General features: G+C 40.1%; 1 non-coding gene across 1 annotated transcript; it reads left to right on the plus strand.

The window, feature by feature from the left end:
• Positions 1–6,224: 6,224 nt before the first annotated feature.
• Positions 6,225–6,299, plus strand: Trnat-ugu. Its single transcript has one exon. It is a non-coding gene; the product is annotated as a tRNA-Thr (tRNA).
• Positions 6,300–20,543: the final 14,244 nt, after the last annotated feature.

A 20,543-nucleotide genomic window follows, 5' to 3' on the forward strand; every position in this document is an offset into this window, starting at 1 on the left:
TACGCACAATACACTAAACTAGTTTATGTCGAGGATAAATTGCACATTCCTGTACCTAGCGTCGATCCTCTTCAAGTCTTCCTGCATCAAGCTACAGTTTTCTAGCTTGCGGCTTCGCGTACAACTGCATCAGCCGTGAAAAACTTCATGGAATTACCGACGTTGTCTATCAGGCCATTTATACATATTCGAAAAGTAATGGCGCTGTAACACTCCCTTGGGGTACGCCTGAATATACAGGGCTATTACAAATGATTGAAGCGATTTCATAAATTCACTGTATCTCCATTCATTGACATATGGTCACGACACACTACAGATACGTAGAAAAACTCATAAAGTTTTGTTCGGCTGAAGCCGCACTTCATGTTTCTGCCGCCAGAGCGCTCGAGAGCGCAGTGAGACAAAATGGCGACAGGAGCCGAGAAAGCGTATGTCGTGCTTGAAATGCACTCACATCAGTCAGTCATAACAGTGCAACGACACTTCAGGACGAAGTTCAACAAAGATCCACCAACTGCTAACTCCATTCGGCGATGGTATGCGCAGTTTAAAGCTTCTGGATCCCTCTGTAAGGGGAAATCAACGGGTCGGCCTGCAGTGAGCGAAGAAACGGTTGAACGCGTGCGGGCAAGTTTCATGCGTAGCCCGCGGAAGTCGACGAATAAAGCAAGCAGGGAGCTAAACGTACCACAGCCGACGGTTTGTAAAATCTTACGGAAAAGGCTAAAGCAGAAGCCTTACCGTTTACAATTGCTACAAGCCCTGACACCCGATGACAAAGTCAAACGCTTTGAATTTTCGGCGCGGTTGCAACAGCTCATGGAAGAGGATGCGTTCAGTGCGAAACTTGTTTTCAGTGATGAAGCAACAATTTTTCTTAATGGTGAAGTGAACAGAAACAATATGCGAATCTGGGCGGTAGAAAATCTTCACGCATTCGTGCAGCAAATTCGCAATTCACCAAATGTTAACGTGTTTTGTGCAATCTCACGGTTTAAAGTTTACGGCCCCTTTTTCTTCTGCAAAAAAAACGTTATAGGACACGTGTATCTGGACATGCTCGTGCCACAACTGGAGACCGACAGCGCCGACTTCATCTTTCAACTTCCATCATGATGTTCGGCATTTCCTAAACAGGAGATTGGAAAACCGATGGATCGGTCGTGGTGGAGATCATGATCAGCAATTCATGTCATGGCCTCCACGCTCTCCCGACTTAACCCCATGCGATTTCTTTCTGTGGGGTTATGTGAAAGATTCAGTGTTTAAACCTCCTCTACCAAGAAACGTGCCAGAACTGCGAGCTCGCATCAACAATGCTTTCGAACTCATTGTTGGGGACATGCTGCGCCGGGTGTGGGAGGAACTTGATTATCGGCTTGATGTCTGCCGAATCACTAAAGGGGCACATATCGAACATTTGTGAATGCCTAAAAAAACTTTTTGAGTTTTTGTATGTGTGTGCAAAGCATTGTGAAAATATCTCAAATAATAAAGTTATTGTACAGCTGTGAAATCGCTTCAGTCATTTGTAATAACCCTGTACTTATACGTCTAAAGATTTCTCTCCATTGAGAATAACAAGCTGTGTTCTGTTTGTTAGAAACTTTTCAGTCCAGTCACATTGCCAGTCTGATACCCCATACACTTGTATTTTGTTCATTAGTAGGCAGTGTGGAACAATATGCTTCCGATAGTCGAGGAACAAATATCAACTTGGGCACTGGTATCTACTGCTTGCTAGGGCTCGTTGACGGTTAGATCGTTGTTTTCGGAACTCATGTTGATTCCTACAGAGCAGATTTTCGGTCTCCATAAATACTCATCCTATCGTATACATATCTATTCAGACTTGGTCTATTCTCTGTAGATATTTCGGAGGTTCATATGTGGTGGACGTAATGACACTGATATGCGGTATCCACATATACAGATGGCGGTAATAGCGCGCACACAAGTTATAGAAGAGCAGCGCATTGGTGGAACTGTCATTTGTACTCAGACGATTCATGTGAAAAGGTCTCAGACACGATTTTGACCGCACGGCGGGAAATTAACAAAATTTGAATGGTAGTTGGAGCTACACGCTTGGGACATTCCATCCAGGGAACCATTAGGAAATTCCATATGCAAGATCCACAGCGCCAAGAGCATGCTGAGAATACCACATTTCAGGCATTACCTCTAATCACGAACAACGCAGTGACCGACAGCCATCACGTAACGACCGAAAACAGCTGCGTTCGTGCAGAGTTGTCATTGCTAACAGACAAGCAGTACAGCTTGAAGTAACCGCAAGAATCGATGTGCGACGTCCGACGAACGTAGCCGTTAGGACAGCGTTATGAAATCTGGCGTTAATGGGTAATGACAAAAGACAACCGACGCGACTGGCTTTGGTAAGAGCATGACATCGCCTGCAGAGCCCTCCTGGGCGCGTGACCATACTGGTTGGACCCTAGACGACAGGAAAACCGTGGTGTGGTCAGATGGGTCCCGATTTCAGTTGGTAAGAGCTGATTGTAGGGTTATTATTATTATTATTATTATTATTATTATTATTTATCGTATGGCTATACTGACCCTACGACTTATCTTAGAAGCTAGATTAAGAAAGGGCAAACCTACGTTTCTAGCATTTGTAGACTTAGAGAAAGCTTTTGACAATGTTGACTGGAATACTCTCTTTCAAATTCTGAAGGTGGCAGGGGTAAAATACAGGGAGCGAAAGGCTATTTACAGTTTGTATAGAAACCAGATGGCAGTTATAAGAGTCGAGGGACATAAAAGGGAAGCAGTGGTTGGGAAGGGAGTGAGACAGGGTTGTAGTCTCTCCCCGATGTTATTCAATCTGTATATTGAGCAAGCAGTGAAGGAAACAAAAGAAAATTTCGTAGTAGGTATTAAAATCCATGGAGAAGAAATAAAAACTTTGAGGTTCGCCGATGACATTGTAATTCTGTCAGAGACAGCAAAGCACTTGGAAGAGCAGTTGAACGGAATGGATAGGGTCTTGAAAGGAGGATATAAGATGAACATCAACAAAAGCAAAACGAGGATAATGGAATGTAGTCGAATTAAATCGGGTGATGCTGAGGGAATTAGATTAGGAAATGAGACACTTAAAGTAGTAAAGGAGTTTTGCTATTTGGGGAGCAAAATAACTGATGATGGTCGAAGTAGAGAGGATATAAAATGTAGACTGGCAAGGCAAGGAAAGCGTTTCTGAAGAAGAGAAATTTGTTAACATCGAGTATAGATTTAAGTGTCAGGAAGTCGTTTCTGAAAGTATTTGTATGGAGTGTAGCCATGTATGGAAGTGAAACATGGACGATAAATAGTTTGGACAAGAAGAGAATAGAAGCTTTCGAAATGTGGTGCAACAGAAGAATGCTGAAGATTAGATGGTTAGATCACATAACTAATGAGGAAGTATTGAATAGGATTGGGGAGAAGAGAAGTTTGTGGCACAACTTGACCAGAAGAAGGGATCGGTTGGTAGGACATGTTCTGAGGCATCAAGGGATCGCCAATTTAGTATTGGAGGGCAGCGTGGAGGGTAAAAATCGTAGAGGGAGACCAAGAGATGAATACACTAAGCAGATTCAGAAGGATGTAGGTTGCAGTAGGTACTGGGAGATGAAGAAGCTTGCACAGGATAGAGTAGCATGGAGAGCTGCATCAAACCAGTCTCAGGACTGAAGACCACAACAACAACAACAACATGGCTTTACCAGTGCAAGTGCGGTATTGACATCGTAAATTTACATAACATAACATATAAATACAAATATACATACACACACATACATAATAATATAAACAGAACAAACACCAGTCATTATTAAATCTGAGCAAAGTTGAAATATAATCATAGCTACAATTCATCAAAAAGTTATGTCCAAATGTGACAGCCATTTAATGGCAACAGGGCTGGCCTCCACGAAGTCTCTCCACTCACCACAAAATCTTCGCAGTGGGCAATCTTGCACTAGATGTTGCAATGTTTGTTCATCAGTTTCACAGTCACACATTGGGTTATCATTGATGCCCCATTTGTACAGCATGGATTTAGTTCTCGCATGTCCAGTTCTCACACGGTTAAGCTGGCACCAGATTTTACGAGAAAGCTGCATTCCTCGAAGTTGTTGGCTGGGGACCTCTACATTGTGTCAGTTCATATCACTATTGTTCCACTTGGTTTTCCAGGATTTGTGGCAGTCATAGGTATTTCCTTGGGCAAGTGTTCTGTCTTCCCATATTGGCGCTCTTGATTTAAGGCGATATCGACAGCGGTCATCTAGTACTTGGTGTATCGGTAGTACGCTTGCCTTATCTGCATGATTTATGTTTTGCCATTCCTGAATTGTTGCCTGCTGTCTACGGATTTCAGGTGGGGTGATGTTTGAGAGGACATGAAGCCATTCTAGAGGTGTTGACTTTAGTGTCCCTGTTATTGTCCTCATAGCTGCATTGATCTGGGCGTCAATCTTCTTTGGGCACAGTACTCTGCCACGGAATAGACGTGTGATATTGCTGCAACACGTAGTGTATTTGCATCCGCTCCCCATGTGGTACCTGCTAATCTCTGGATGATGTTGTTGCGGGTTTTCAATTTCTGGATAGTTAGTTCCAGGTGTTTCTTGAAGGTAACTGACCTGTCAAGAGTTATGACTAAATATTTGGGAAATTTGGTATGTTTAATTCGTTTTCCGCAGAAAGTAATATTTAGTTCTCTGTCTGCTAGTCTGTTATTTAAATGGAAGGCGCAGGTCTCTGTTTTATTTGGGTTTGGGCACAGTCTCCATTTTTTGTAGTACTGGTTTAGTACTTCTAGGTCAGCAGTTAGAGTTCTTTGACCATCTTCTAGCCATTTGCTTTGAGTAGCTATAGCCATGTCATCAGCGTAGCAAAAGTTACTTGACTCAGTGTCTATCATGTCACTGATGTAAACATTAAAAAGCAGTGGAGCCAATACAGATTGTAGGGTTCGAGTGTAGCACAGACCCACGAAGCCATCGACCCAAGTTATTGACAAGGCCCTGTCCAAGCTGGTGGTGGCTCTGTAATGGTGTGGACTGTATTTACACCGATCATTGACTGGAAATTATTATGTTCGGCTACTTCGAGACCATTTGCAGCCAATCATGGACTTCATGTTCCCAAACAAGGATGGAATTTTTACGGATGACAGTGTGCGCTCCCACCGGGCCACAGTTGTTTGAGATTGGTTTGAAGAACATTGTGAACAGTTCGAGCGAATGATTTGGCCAACCAGATCGCCCGGCATGAATCCCATCGAACATTTATGGGACATAATCGAAAAATAGAGTTCGTGCACATAACCCTGCAACGGCAACGGTCATAGAGGCATAAGGGCTCAGTAATTCTGCAGGGGACTTCGAAAGACTTGAGTCCTTGCCACGTCGAGTCACTGCACTACGCCGGGCTAAAGGGGCTCCAACACAATATTAGCAGATATCCCATAACTTCTGTCTCCTCGGTGTACAACTAACTACAACGAATCTAATTCATGAAACATGAAATGATAATTAAATGGACACCCTAGTTGGAAACAGGCGTTGATGTACTTCATTGGGGACATGTTGAAAATGTGTGCCCCGACCGGGACCTCCTGCTTACATGGCAGACGCTCTATCCATCTGAGCCACCGCGGGCACAGAGAATAGTGCGTCTGCAGGGACTTATCCCTTGCACGCTCCCCGTGAGATCCACATTCCCAACATGTCCACACCACTATTTTCGTAGTGCGCCTAATAGAATGTTTGCCCATCATACTCATTACTCGTGGCAGATTAATCTACCAAGTCCCGTACGAGTTCGGGCATAGCGTGTGCGTTCGCACAAGAAGGTCAGTGGATGGGAAGCCATATTTTAACTATATATGACGGTAGTATCTGTTCCCAAAAGAACAGTTACCGTGGATGACCATGCAGCTTTGTTAGAAATGAAATGATAATTAAATGGACACCCTAGCTGCAAACAGGCGTTGATGTACTTCATTGGGGACATGTGTGCGAACGCACACGCTATGCCCGAACTCGTACGGGAATTGGTAGATTAATCTGCCACGAGTAATGAGTATGATGGGCAAACATCTATTAGGCGCACTACGAATATAGTGGTGTGGACATGTTGGGAATGTGGATCTCACGGGGAGCGTGCAAGGGATAAGTCCCTGCAGACGCACTATTCTCTGTGCCCGCGGTGGCTCAGATGGATAGAGCGTCTGCCATGTAAGCAGGAGATCCCGGGTTCGAGTCCCGGTCGGGGCACACATTTTCAACATGTCCCCAATGAAGTACATCAACGCCTGTTTGCAGCTAGGGTGTCCATTTAATTATCATTTCATTTCTAACAAAGCTGCATGGTCATCCACGGTAACTGTTCTTTCGGGAACAGATACTACCGTCATATATAATCATGAAACATGGTTTTCGCAATGATTACACGGTTGTGTAGTCCATTCACTTTGACCTGGGTTTTCATAGCTTTCGGTATTGCAATCGTACTTACATAACTGGTAAATCTAAAGTAACATTTCATACAACCAAACTATTTTATCGATGTTTTTCATTACTATCTGTCAACGGAACAGCTACCTTATGTAACAAAATACCAAGCACTAATGCTATCTGTTCCTCTAACGCGGTGACGATGTTACGTACCGCGTTAGACCAACACGGACTCAAAGGAAGGCCTCGGCGCTTGTTCGTGACGTCACGTCAGCTAGGCACGGCGAACGCCAGGTCTGTTGCAGGCATACTCATAATGGTGGTGTCTGCCTCCCTGACACAGGAAAATGTGAAACTACTGGCGGTAGTTGACCAACACACATTGTTCTGAGAGATTTATGCAATCAATTAATTGTGCAATTCATTACACTTCTTAACAAATAGTGTACTCCTGAACTTAAATTTCCACCTGTTTTAAGGATTGACATACAAAAACAACTTCATGGTCCAGCAGCAACAGAATTCGTGCTTCTTTACCTTATTTGTAAATCTGAGGAAGTTACGTTTGTACTGGGTTGCTTTTACAAGAAACTGTGAACATATTGGTGCTCTTCTTTAGGTATCTTGGTTGACTATGGGGTGAGGAGCACTGAATGTTAATGAAATATCTTGCGATTGTACGCGTTTGGGGATGGGGTGGGGGACAGAAGAAGAGGCAAAAGAGAGATTCTTGTTTTATCAAATAATTTTTTTTTTATCTTATAAAGTTTCTCCTTTCAGTTGCAAGAGGGGAATATTTATCTTTTCTAATGTGCATGTTTAAAACAGTTTAAGCTCAGCAGTATTTTCGATGTATGAAGCTATTTTGTTTCCTGTTTAGAATTCCTTTTGTTGAAAACGACTGTAATCTAATGACCGGCAACAGTTGGACATTTACACATGGAAATAAGTTCACATTTCCAGTGACAATGTCAAACGAAAATAAATAAATTAATTAAAGAAACGAGTTCATTGTAAGGAGGTTGGGCTAAGTTTCGATAACAAAATGGATCAAGTAAATATAGTTACTTGAATGTAAAATTTCCGAAGCTTGCAATGGAGCAAAGCGTCTTCTCATATTGATCTACTTTTGTTTCGACAGGATTCAGTAATAAGCAACTATGACCTTCATTTGTAGCTTTACGTTAGTAAGAAAATCTTTCATCTAAATAAAACTGCAGAATCCAAAACAATACCAAACATCTTGTCCAAAAATAAGAGATTTATAGTGATAAGCACGCCCAGGCCTTTCTACCCGCAACATACCTGGCGTTCGCCGTGCCTAGCTGACGTGACGTCACCAACAAGCGCCGAGTCTTTCCTTTGAGTGGGTGTTGGTTAGACACGCGTGCGTGGGCAGTATTTGACGGCGAGCGTTGCGCTCTGCGCATGCACGGCCGGTGCCCTAGCCGCGTCTGTCTAGCCGTCTAGGAGGCGTCGCTACGCGCCAGGACGCCACACAGACGCCGTTACCTAGGTCAGCACCTGGCCTGCTGCACTCGCGGCTCACAGCACGGGTAAGACTGTAGGCATAACGCTAGTCAGCATCGTCATTAATTTCACGGCTGAGAGAGTACTGTGATATGCTTTCCTCTTTAGTCTTGCTGTCCAACGTGGCACTATTCACCATCACAATTTAATTTTAATTTAATTAATTTTGGTTTTTATTTACGTATAGATTTACGTATAGATTGTTTCCACTGCATGTTTGTAATTTTATGTTCAACATCTTATAAATTTCACTGAAACTAGCTCTGTGTAGTTCAAATCAGTAAATGCGTAGATGTGTGGCTTTTTTATGTAGCGTGTAGCGAATTGGAGTGAATATACTGGACCCGTCTATTTACTCTTCGTGCTCTCTCTCTCTCTCACACGTACACACACACATTCATACGTTTATAGTGTTATGGGCCACCTGAGCTCTTATCTTCACATATTTCGTTAACTGCCGAATATGTTGAAACAATATTTTCGCCAATTGGAATTACACAAAGGAGCTGATATTTTTCCGTGTGACAAGCTCTCGTTAACTTTTTTATCCATCGAGAGACTGAAATAACACGGGCTTTTTAAATGGAACGACGTACTTTGACAACCTTCGAGAGTCCTCGAGAAGAGTAGTGGATCGGCATTTCCTTTCTTTCGCTTAAAGTGACCCTTCTCGCCTTTTCTTCCAATACAGCTCGTGTTCCCTTCGTAACTCGATGCAATAAAAAAACCTTAACTTGATGCAATAAAAAAACCTTACAAAAAAATTCACTGCAAAACACGCCCATCTTCACATCACCTCTCTTCCCTTTTCAACCATTTCGTTGACGGTTCGAAAGCAAATATTCCCTGATAAACGCAAGTTTGTTTTCAACATCTCAGTAGATAAATAAGTTGCGAGAATTTGCCATATGTAGCAAAACTATTCACCATGCGGCAAAAAACACACCGGTGTGCGTATTATCACTTAGGGGAATCTTGTTCCGACATCAGTAACGATTTCCGAAATGTTTGATATTAACAAGATAGGTGAGTCCATCTATCTGTTACACTGCAATGGTTGACAGACAAAAATTACTCATAGAACAAGGTACAATGTTCTCTGAAATAAACTACTGCTAACCATCAAACATTATTCCTATGGTAAAAAGATCAAGATTTTTGTGGTTTGTTTACGTTATACGTTTCTATGCCGTTGACAGATTTGGCAGTCAGTGCCATAAACCACTTGCCCAGTATTGCAGTAAAAAATGTTCACTAATGGAGAGTATTTTTAAACACACAAGGTAAGGTACTGTAACTGTGTGTGTCATATTAAGCACAGCACTTTATGCTAAGAATGAGAAATAATGCCTTACCTACATACTGTAGTGGAAAAATTTCGCCATCTACCGATGTATCTCCAATAAACTCAGCCTGGTATCGATCAGTATATCGAAAGAAATGCACCTGAAAGACTGCCTTTCTTCTTTATTTCATTGTTTATTCTAGGCCATCCAAAATCTTTGGTAATTCCTTGTATCAGTAGTTTCTAATCTGGAGTTTATGAATGAGAATATTTAATCTGTCAATTCTGACTGAAGGCCTGTCTACCAGTTTCACAGTTTCATAAATTATCGATCGAAATATTCGACCAAGTTTTCAAAACTGTTTTTGACATTCGAGACGTTGCATTTGAGTACGGCAAGAATTCAAGTTCCTTGAAAATAGGGAAAGGATCGCTTGTCTTACGGAATTTTGAATGTTATATTTGTTTGTGTTTTATCAGGCTGTTCTCAGACTTCAGCACCACCAAATTGTTTTCACAGTTCTTTTAAGGTGTGTTATTCCTTCTTTGCTACTATTCATCCAATCATAGTTCTTCCGTCGGTTCAGAACAAAACTCGAATAAAGTTCTACGAGTGTTCCTATTTTCTCTACATCAAGTTATTGTGTGTACATCACCAATACAAATACATGTGAACTAGTTGTTCGTATCAGAGCTGAAGCCATCCACGACATTTACGCTCGTTATTTCATTTTGATATCCGTCGAATATATCAGTGTCATCTAATTATAATTCATACTGATGTGTCTACGCTTTACAGGTGTTTATATTTAAAAAGCTTCTGTTTTAGATAAAACTCAGACGAAATATTTAACATACGTATCTTATTTTTAAAGGACATCATCTTCGTCGTTCACTGCAGAAATTATTTCACAACTGCAATTTCGGCCTTGAGCCTACTATCAAGTGGTAATTTTTCTTCAGATCGTGTCAAACTTTAAAATCCTCCGACATGTATATAGTTTAAGATTTGGCATGTTCTAAAGCAAAATTACCACTTGATAATGGCCTCACGGCCGAAATTGCAATTCTGGAATAAATAATTTATACAGTCAACGGCGAATATGATGCCCTTTAAAAAATTCTACATGACTGAACCCCAACCATGAGAAATTAATAAATTTCTTGGTGCTTCGTTATCAGTATTTGTTCGTTTGTGTTCTACCAAATTTCAGTAACTTTTACGAAAGGAATTCTCATTCCGACTTAGACATCAGAATCTTGCATGAGAAAAAGAAGGAAGGTTAGACGTCCAAATCAGAAGGACAGTTATACAAGGGTGCTGAACGATATTTTCTGTCGCCTATTCTTAGTTATGGAAATCGAGCAAAACCTAAATCCGTCTGGGCGAAGACGGATTTGATCCCGCTAAACATGAATACGAATCCAGTGTCTTACACAATAACAGATCCTAACGAGAATTTTAACGTCTTCATCGTGGATTTTGTTGACTTCTGAGCCTTAATTTTTTATCATCGCGTTTCGTTTGTGCATAATTATTGGGAAGCATAGTCTTCCAAATCAATGGCCATCGAGTGCATCACTCTCGTTATCTGTTTTTCATGTTTTGCCTCATCTGTCCTACAGTTTTTGATTACATATGAATTGGTAAGCTTACTCTTTTGATAACAGAGGAATGTATTTCTTTATTCAGTCTAGGGCATATTTATAACGGAGCAGTCTCCTTCTGAATTAGTGTAGATCTTTGATATTAGCAAAGTAATTTTCATATGAAGGAAAGTTAAGATAGAATAGTTTCACTCTAGCATTTTTGTCGATAGTTGAGTAAGGGTACTTCCCGTTACACATGTATCAGGAAACTAATTTGATACGCCTTAAATCGGATAGGTGACTGTAGTAGTCTTTGGTCAAAGCGGAAAGTGTTCCTAGTTTTTCACGTAAGACTGATCTGTTCCTTACATTCAAGAGATTTGTCCAAGGGATGTACCTGGAAACTTGCCGCAGGCGGATATAACATTAATGAAGCCAGAAGAAATTTTAATTTCTTTATACGAAAATAGTTATTTCATTTCGTAAATTAAACTTCACCTTGTCACTATCGCGTGAGCCACTAAGCAATACGTCGTCAAGAGTGTGTGATGTTTTCTACGGTTGGGATCTATAAAAATCTATATTTTGGGCTCCCATTCAATGACGTCACTATTCCAACTTACTGATTTCATCAGTAACATAAGATGAATTAAACTGACTGCAGTCCATTCCAGGGTTCAACTTCTAACTTATGCTATGTCTTACGTAACTTGTATCCATATTACAGTATTTATTACATAAAAACAAGTCACAAAAGAATTTCACAGTAACAACAGACGTCGGTAATGTTGTCGTACTGTTGGCAACCTACACCAGCCCACTCTGAAGTACCTTTTGGCATCTCTCTACAATTTATTTATAGACATTCCTCTCCCCACCAGTTTAAGGGATGTGAAATCACAAAAACGAAGTATAAAATATGTGCTTCATATCAGAACTAACCTGTTTGGTAGCTAGTGCTACTTTGATTTTATTAATCGTAACACAACAGATATTTGTCAGAACGTATAACTATTAATGAGTTATCAGCCATACTTGGGTACACTGCACAACCCTTTCTACCATTTTTGCATAATAAAATAAATATTGTTTTAACTAAATTTAAAACGACTGCAAAACAATGTGTAAAATGTCTCATCTTAGATGATTTTTTTTATGCTGATTCCAAAACTCGCCACTTAATATCTTAGTAATATCAATTCAGCTGCAGCGTTTGGGTTACAGCTGAGGTTGTAAAATATCGTCTTTTGTCGCTTGAATGAAAGTTTCTTTTGAAAACAGGCGTTTAATATATTGAAGTTTAATATGCCACCAGAGATTAATCTGTTAATACGTAATACAAGATGCCCCAGGGAATTGTGAGAGGACCGCAGTTTATACGTGAATAATCTGGGGCATAGGGTGAGCAGACATCTGCGGTTGTTCGCTGATGACCCTGTAGTGTTTGGGAACGTGTGGTCGTTGAGGTGACTGAAGGAGCATACAAGATAACTTAGACAAAATTTCTAGTTAGTGTGATGAATAGCAACTAGCTCTAAAGGGAAAAAAATGTAATTTAACACAGTTGTTGTGGTCTTCAGTCCTGAGACTGGTTTGATGCAGCTCTCCATGCTACTCTATCCTGTGCAAGCTTCTTCATCTCCCAGTACGTACTGCAGCCTACATCCTTCTGAATCTGCTTAGTGTATTCATCTCTTGGTCTCTCACTACGATTTTTACCCTTCACGCTGCCCTCCAATACTAAATTGGTGATCCCTTGATGCCTCAGAATATGTCCTACCAACCGATCCCTTCTTCTAGTCAAGTTGTGCCACAAACTTCTCTTCTCCCCAATTATATTCAACACCTCCTCATTAGTTATGTGATATACCCATCTAATCTTCAGCATTCTTCTGTTGCACCACATTTCGAAAGCTTCTATTCTCTTCTTGTCCAAACTATTTATCGTCCATGTTTCACTTCCATACATGGCTACACTCCATACAAATACTTTCAGAAACGACTTCCTGACACTTAAATATATACTCGATGTTAACAAATTTTTCTTCTTCAGAAACGCTTTCCTTACCATTGCTAGTCTACATTTTATATCCTCTCTACTTCGACCATCATCAGTTATTTAGCTACCCAAATAGCAAAACTCCTTTAAGTGTCTCATTTCCTAATCTAATTCCCTCAGCATCACCCGATTTAATTCGACTACATTCCATTATCCTCTTTTTGCTTTTGTTGATGTTCATCGTATACCCTCCTTTCAAGACACTGTCCATTCCGTTCAACTGCTCTTCCAAGTCCTTTGCTGTCTCTGACAGAATTACACTGTCATCGGCGAACCTCAAAGTTTTTATTTCTTCTCCATGGATTTTAATACCTACTCAGAATTTTTCTTTTGTTTCCTTTACTGCTTGCTCAATATACAGACTGAATAGCATTGGGGAGAGGCTACAATCCTGTCTCACTCCCTTCCCAACCACTGCTTCCCTTTCGTGCCCCTCGACTCTCTTAACTGCCATCTGGTTGCTGTACAAATTGTAAATAGCATTTCGCTCCCTGTATTTTACCCCTGCTACCTTCAGAATCTGAAAGATTCAAGTCAACAGATGAGTAGGAAAAACAAACCCGTAATGCTAGAATAGAGGATTAGTGGTGTGCTGATAGCACAGTCGGGTCGATCAAATATCTGGGCGTAACGCTGCAGAGCGGTACGAAATGGAACGTGCATGTAAGGATTTAGTAGGGTACGAGAGATCAACTTCGGTTTGTTGGGAGTATTTTAGGAAAGTGTGATTCATCTGTAAAAGAGAGCGTATGTAGGATACTAACGCGATCCATTCTTGAATACTGCTCGAGTGTTTGGGATCCGCACCTGATCGGACAAAGGAAGAGAACGAAGCAATTCAAAGGCGGCCTGCTAAATGTTACTGGTAGGTTCGAACAACACGAAAGTATTACGGAGATTCTTTGGGAACCCAAATGGGAATCGCTGGAGAGAATGTGGCGTTCTTTTCGCGGAACACTGCAGCGAAAATTTTGAGAACCGGCATATAAAACTATGGCAAAACGATTCTACTGCCGCCAACGTACATTTCGAGTAAGAACCTCGAAGATTAGAGAAATTAGGCCTATACCGTGGCATATAGACAGTCGTTTCTTACTCTCTCTGATTGTGAGTGGAGCATGAAAGGAAACGACTATTAGTGGTACAGCATGTCTTCCGCCACGCACCGTACTGTGGCTTGTTTATTATGTGTGTAGAGGTACACGCAAAATTTCGGAATTAGCAAATTAAGATTATTATCCTATTACGGTCTGTCGTTACTCATGGTAGCATAATATGGGGCAATAATTTAACTGATTTCATAATTTGAAATATGAATGTCTTACAGGGATCCTGCAATACGGTTTCGGAAGGGTTGTATGGTATCTATGGAATCAGCAAGCTATCAGGAATGTTCTGCTGATATTACAAACTTGTGTTACGTATAAAAATGGATGTAAAGTGATATAAATTTAGGTTCAAGTCAAAGAGTCCGTTGCTAGGGGTCTTCAACAATCGATAACCGATATTGAAATTATATCTCACGTGTAAGTACTTTGCCGTAATAGCCACTACAGCAATTCTGGAGGAGCAATGGATAGTGGAGGTATGTCATACGTGCTGGAAAACGCTGAGTGACCAGAAACATTTGCGTTTTCTCCTTTGTAAGAGATCCTACCAAACAAAGCAAAAGATGTGGTCCCATTACTAACAAACTAATTTGCGTAGTGTATTCACGCGCGGCCTCCTTAATAAAGATGATAGGAGGAACATCTTCAATTTTTTGGTCCTGTCCTCCTCAGTTGCGCGTAATACTACGGTATGTTGATGATTTTCACTTATGGACCGTCTGACAGCAACTGAATAAAACACAATTTTAGTGCCATACGCGTTTCGCCTTTATTTTCTGCAAGGCATCATCAGTGGCAGGTTGCGTAGACAGTTTCTTCTTTGACAGTCGGCAACAGAAACCAAAACATTGCATTAAAAAAAGCGTTCAGTGCATAGTGCTGTGGAATGCAGAAAAAACAGCAAATTGGCGCTCATAGGAAGAAGAACAAGACCAAAAATGCAACAGGAGCGTAATATGTAAGAAACTGTCTACGCAACCTGCCACTGATGATGCCTTGCAGAAAATAAAGGCGAAACGCGTATGGCACTAAAATTGTGTTTTATTCAGTTGCTGTCAGACGGTCCATAAGTGAAAATCATCAACATACCGTAGTATGATAGGAGGAATGTTACTAACTACCGACTTGTTTCATTGTTGACTGCATTTTCCAAACGTTTTGAGAACGTGATGTATTCTGGAATAGTATCTCACGTGAACGACAATAATATCCTCAGCAAACCACAATTTGGAATTCAGAAGAGTTGTTCTACTGAGAATGCCATTTACGTATTCACTCACCAAAATTTATAAGCATTAAATAATAAAATAGCGCCGGTAGATATTTTCTGTGAGCTGTCTAAGGCATTTGTATGAATCACAATATTCTCCTAGATAAATTGAAGTTTTGTGGGATTCATGGTATAGCCAACCAATGGATAATGTCATATGTAACCAAAAGAATGCAGAAAGGTGTACTTAGTAATTCAACCACTGTAGTCTGGTACATTATTCTGACTGGGGAGAATTCACGTATCGGGTTCCCAAGGCTCAATATTAGATCCACCATTGCTCCTCATATACCTAAACTATATTCTTTCTAATATACAATACGCAGAATTAGTTCTTTTTGCAGAATACACTAGTAGTGTAATCAATCCAGGTGTACATACAAAAACAGAAGAAATAGTAAACAGTGTTCTTAAAAGTATCATTGACTGGTTTTTTGCGAGTGGGCTCACCCTCAATTTTAGAAAGACATACATTCAGTTCTGCACGTCTGAGGGTATTATACCAGTGATAATTGTAGTATATGGTAAGGAACAATAACCAGGTCAATAACTTCAAAATTCTTAGGTTTCCATATTGATGAGAATTTTAACTCGAAAAAAGTACAATCTGAAATTCCTAAAACAACTTAGTTCAGCCACATTTGCACTTTGAATCATTGCAAATCTTCGGGGGAGACAAATCAGTAAGTTGACATATTTTGCATATTTTCATTCAGTAATGCCATATGGAATGATGTTCCGGAGTAGCTTATCTCTAAGAAGGAAAGTCTTGATTCCTCAAAAACGTACTGTAAGAGTAATGTGTGGTGCACACTCACGATGATCTTGTATACAGCTGTTTAAGGAGTTGGACGTTCTAACTACTGCTTCACGTCAATTTATTCCCTCATGAAGTTTGCTGTCAATTGCAGCACAAAAGGGACAATGATCTCCATAATTACAGTACCAGAAGGAAAAATGGCATTCAGTACTCCACGTTAAGGTTGTATATAGCGTAAAATCGGGTGCACAGTGCTGCAACAAAAATTTTTGATAGCTTACCCAGTAACATAAAATGTATGACAGATAGCAAAGTAAAATCTGGAAACTGACTGACAAAGTTTTTCTTATTCCAGAGAAGAATTCCCATTGCTGTACCGTGTAAAAGGTGGTGGATACGAATTTGTGTGTGTGTGTGTGTGTGTGTGTGTGTGTGTGTGTGTGTGTGTGTGTCTTCAGGGTGTGGCCACATTTAAAAATCAATTTGCGATGTGTATGTAAAATGACTCGTACCACATCATTACGACTTATCGTGCAAATGATCCACGGAACTTGACACTAATTGTATTCCTTGTAAATTGCACTTACGTTGTGACAAGTTTTATTCGATTTTTTTTCTGTTCCCGTGCAGGTGCAGTTTACTGTAGACGCGGTTTTGCAATCCATCAGAAAATGGTGTGTACCGAATTTTCTTGGTTGTCTGTTCATAATTAGCGAAAAAATGAGTCTCGAATGTGTTTATGAAGATGTCAGCTAAAGTTCCCGCCAAACAGTTGCCCATTGCGAGACCCTCCGATTTATAAATGGCGCTCTGGAATATGAAGTAATTCTGGGACGTGACTAATTCGAATAAGTCAATAAGTTCGCAAATCTCGCCCACAGTCAATTTTTTATGCTTAATTAAATTATTCCTTATTATTTCTATCGTCGCCTTACACATTTGAGTACATATTTGTGATGTCAAATGATACAAATATCCCGTCCCCTGGTATGGGCATAGACTTAATGTCATGTGTAACTTCATATGAGTTGCACACAGTGTACTGTTTTTCGAATGTATAAAATTCTCTAAGCAAGACATCGAGGTTTTCGCTAACCTTATAGGCTGGGCTATCGATACAGTTACAAATTGGACGGATCGGGATCTGCTGTTTATGCACTTTAGGTTGGGCTCTCAATTTAGGAGCGCTAGGATTCATGTTAATACATTCCTTTATTTGCGCATCGGTAAAAAGGAAGTTACACGAATTAAGCTTTTACTTTAAATTATCGTTGAATTTTTTAGTGGGGTCTTTATCTATCTTGGTAATTGCATTGGTATCAAAAAACTGTAAAACTTTGTCATGATAATCAGATTCATCCATAATAACGACTGTATTCGTTTTATCGGCTTTTAAACAAATGGCATTTTGTGTCCTAAGTTTTTCGTTAATACTTCCAATAGTTAACTGGTCTTCACGTTCTGAATGGCTAAAATGATCCTGATTACGTATTTGGTTCTGTATAATGTTGGCGATTTTACATGTGATTAAATTTTGTTCATCTACTGGGAGTTTTACCGTATCTAGCGCTAATTTAGTATTTGTTATGAGATTCTTAGAAAGCTGTATGATGTCGACATATGAAAATTTTTCACGACATAAAACTTATAAGTTGTATCCTTGGTGCGCACTATCTTTGCTACGTGCACAGGCAGTATCTTTAGTAAATGTGTTTTCGCGCCAACAGGCTTAGCTCCACATGTTGTCAGTGCACCTGAGCTTTATTTGTGATAGATTATTAGAACGATGGTAACATTGACAATTCAGCACATACTTAACAACATGTTACGATGTAATAAGTGTCGTACTCATACGATCTAGTGGGACTCTCGCATTCAAAAGGCAGTACATGTCATATAGTCTTGTATTCTGACAGAATGTAAGTTATGTACATGTCTCCCAAATTTTTATAATTACGCTACTATCTTAATGAAATGTTTGTTTAATTATGTATATAGACTTTTGTATTTTTTGTGTTTAGGTAATTTTTGCAGTGTTACTTAAAATGGCCCTAAGGTCGGAATTGCAATCGTAATAATAAATATTTCATACAGTCAACGGCGACTATGATATCTTTTAAGAAATATTATATGACTGTGAATCCCAACCAAGAGAAGTTAATCAATAATAAACCAACTGCTACAAATAAAACGGAAAAGATACCCACTGCTTGCATACCACTCTCAAGCAAACTCTCCTACAGAATAGGAAATAGCAGACCACACAACATTACCATTGCTTCTACAACACTTAACAAACTGCGTGACACACTGAGACACAACATAAACGAACAGCTCAATAACAAAACACAATTAGGCATTTACAAAATAGTGTGTAGTACATGCAAAGCCTTCTCTTCTCGCCAAACTGGGAGAGACTTACAAAAAGGATGTAATGCACAAGTAAACGCTGCAGAGCGCCAGTAGGATCTGTTGTTGTAGTGGTCTTCAGTCCTGAGACTGGTCTGATGCAGCTCTCCATGCTACTCTATCCTGTGCAAGCTTCTTCATCTCCCAGGACCTACCGCAACCTACATCCTTCTGAATCTGCTTAGTGTATTCATCTCTTGGTCTCCCTCTACGATTTTTACCCTCCACGCTGCCCTCCAATACTAAATTGGTCAGAACATGTGCTACCAACCGATCCCTTCTTCTAGTCAAGTTGTGCCTCTTCTCCCCAATTCTATTCAATACCTCCTCATTAGTTATGTGATCTACCCATCTAATCTTCAGAATTCTTCTGTAGCACCACATTTCGAAAGCTTCTATTCTCTTCTTGTCGAAAATATTTATCGTCCATGTTTCACTTCCATACATGGCTACACTCCATACAAATACTTTCAGAAACGACTTCCTGACATTTAGATATATACTCGATGTTAACAAATTTTTCTTCTTCAGAAACGCTTTCCTTGCCATTGCTAGTCTACATTTTATATCCTCTCTACTTCGACCATCATCAGTTATTTTGCTACCCAAATAGCAAAACTCCTTTACTACTTTAAGTGTCTCATTTCCTAATCTAATTGCCTCCGCATCACCCGACTTAATTCGACTACATTCCATTATCCTCGTTTTGCTTTTGTTGATGTTCATCTTATACCCTCCTTTCAAGACACTGTCCATTCCGTTCAACTGCTCTTCCAAGTCCTTTGCTGTCTCTGACAGAATTACAATGTCATCGGCGAAACTCCAAGTTTTTATTTCTTCTCCATGGATTTTAATACCTATTCCGAACTTTTCTTTTGTTTCCTTTATTGCTTGCTCAATATACAGATTGAATAACATCGGGGAGAGGCTACAACACTGTCTCACTCTCTTCCCAACCACTGCTTCCCTTTCATACCCCTCGACTCTTATAACTGCCATCTGGTTTCTGTACAAATTGTAAATACCTTTCGCTCCCTGTATTTATCCCCTGCCACCTTTAGAATTTGAAAGAGAGTGTTCCAATCAACATTGTCAAAAGCTTTCTCTAAGTCTACAAATGCTAGAAATGTAGATTTGCCTTTCCTTAATCTTTCTTCTAAGATAAGTCGTAGAGACAGTATTGCCTCACGTGTTCCAACATTTCTACGGAATCCAAACTGATCTTCCCCGAGGTCGGCTTCTATCAGTTTTTCCATTCTTCTGTAAAGAATTCGCGTTAGTATTTTGCAGCTGTGACTTATTAAACTGATAGTTCGGTAATTTTCATATCTGTCAACACCTGCTTTCTTTGGGATTGGAATTATTATATTCTTCTCTAAGTCTGAGGGTATTTCGCCTGTCTCATACATCTTGCTCACCAGATGGTAGTTTTTTGTCAGGACTGGCTCTCCCAAGGCTGTTAGTAGTTCTAATGCAATGTTGCCTACTCCGGGGGCCTTGTTCCGGCTTAGGTCTTTCAGTGCTGTGTCAAACTCTTCACGCAGTATCATATCTCCCATTTCATCTTCATCTACATCCTCTTCCATTTCCATAATATTGTCCTCAAGTACATCGCCCTTGTATAGACCCTCTATATACTCCTTCCACCTTTCTGCTTTCCATTCTTTGCTTAGAACTGGTTTTCCATCTGAGCTCTTGATATTCATGCAAGTGGTTCTCTTTTCTCCAAAGGTCTCTTTAATTTTCCTGTAGGCAGTATCTATCTTACCCCTAGTGAGATAAGCCTCTACATACTTACATTTGTCCTCTAGCCATCCCTGCTTAGCCATTTTGCACTTCCTGTCGATCTCATTTTTCAGACGTTTGTATTCCTTTTTGCCTGCTTCATTTACTGCATTTTTTATATTTTCTCCTTTCATCAATTAAATTCAATATTTCTTCTGTTACCCAAGGGTTTCTACTAGCCCTCGTCTTTTTACCTATTTGATCGTCTGCTGCCTTCACTATTTCATCCCTCAAAGCTACCCATTCTTCTTCTACTGTATTTCTTTC

Source organism: Schistocerca piceifrons, chromosome 3 (genome assembly GCF_021461385.2).
Source record: "Schistocerca piceifrons isolate TAMUIC-IGC-003096 chromosome 3, iqSchPice1.1, whole genome shotgun sequence".
Taxonomy (NCBI): domain Eukaryota; kingdom Metazoa; phylum Arthropoda; class Insecta; order Orthoptera; family Acrididae; genus Schistocerca; species Schistocerca piceifrons.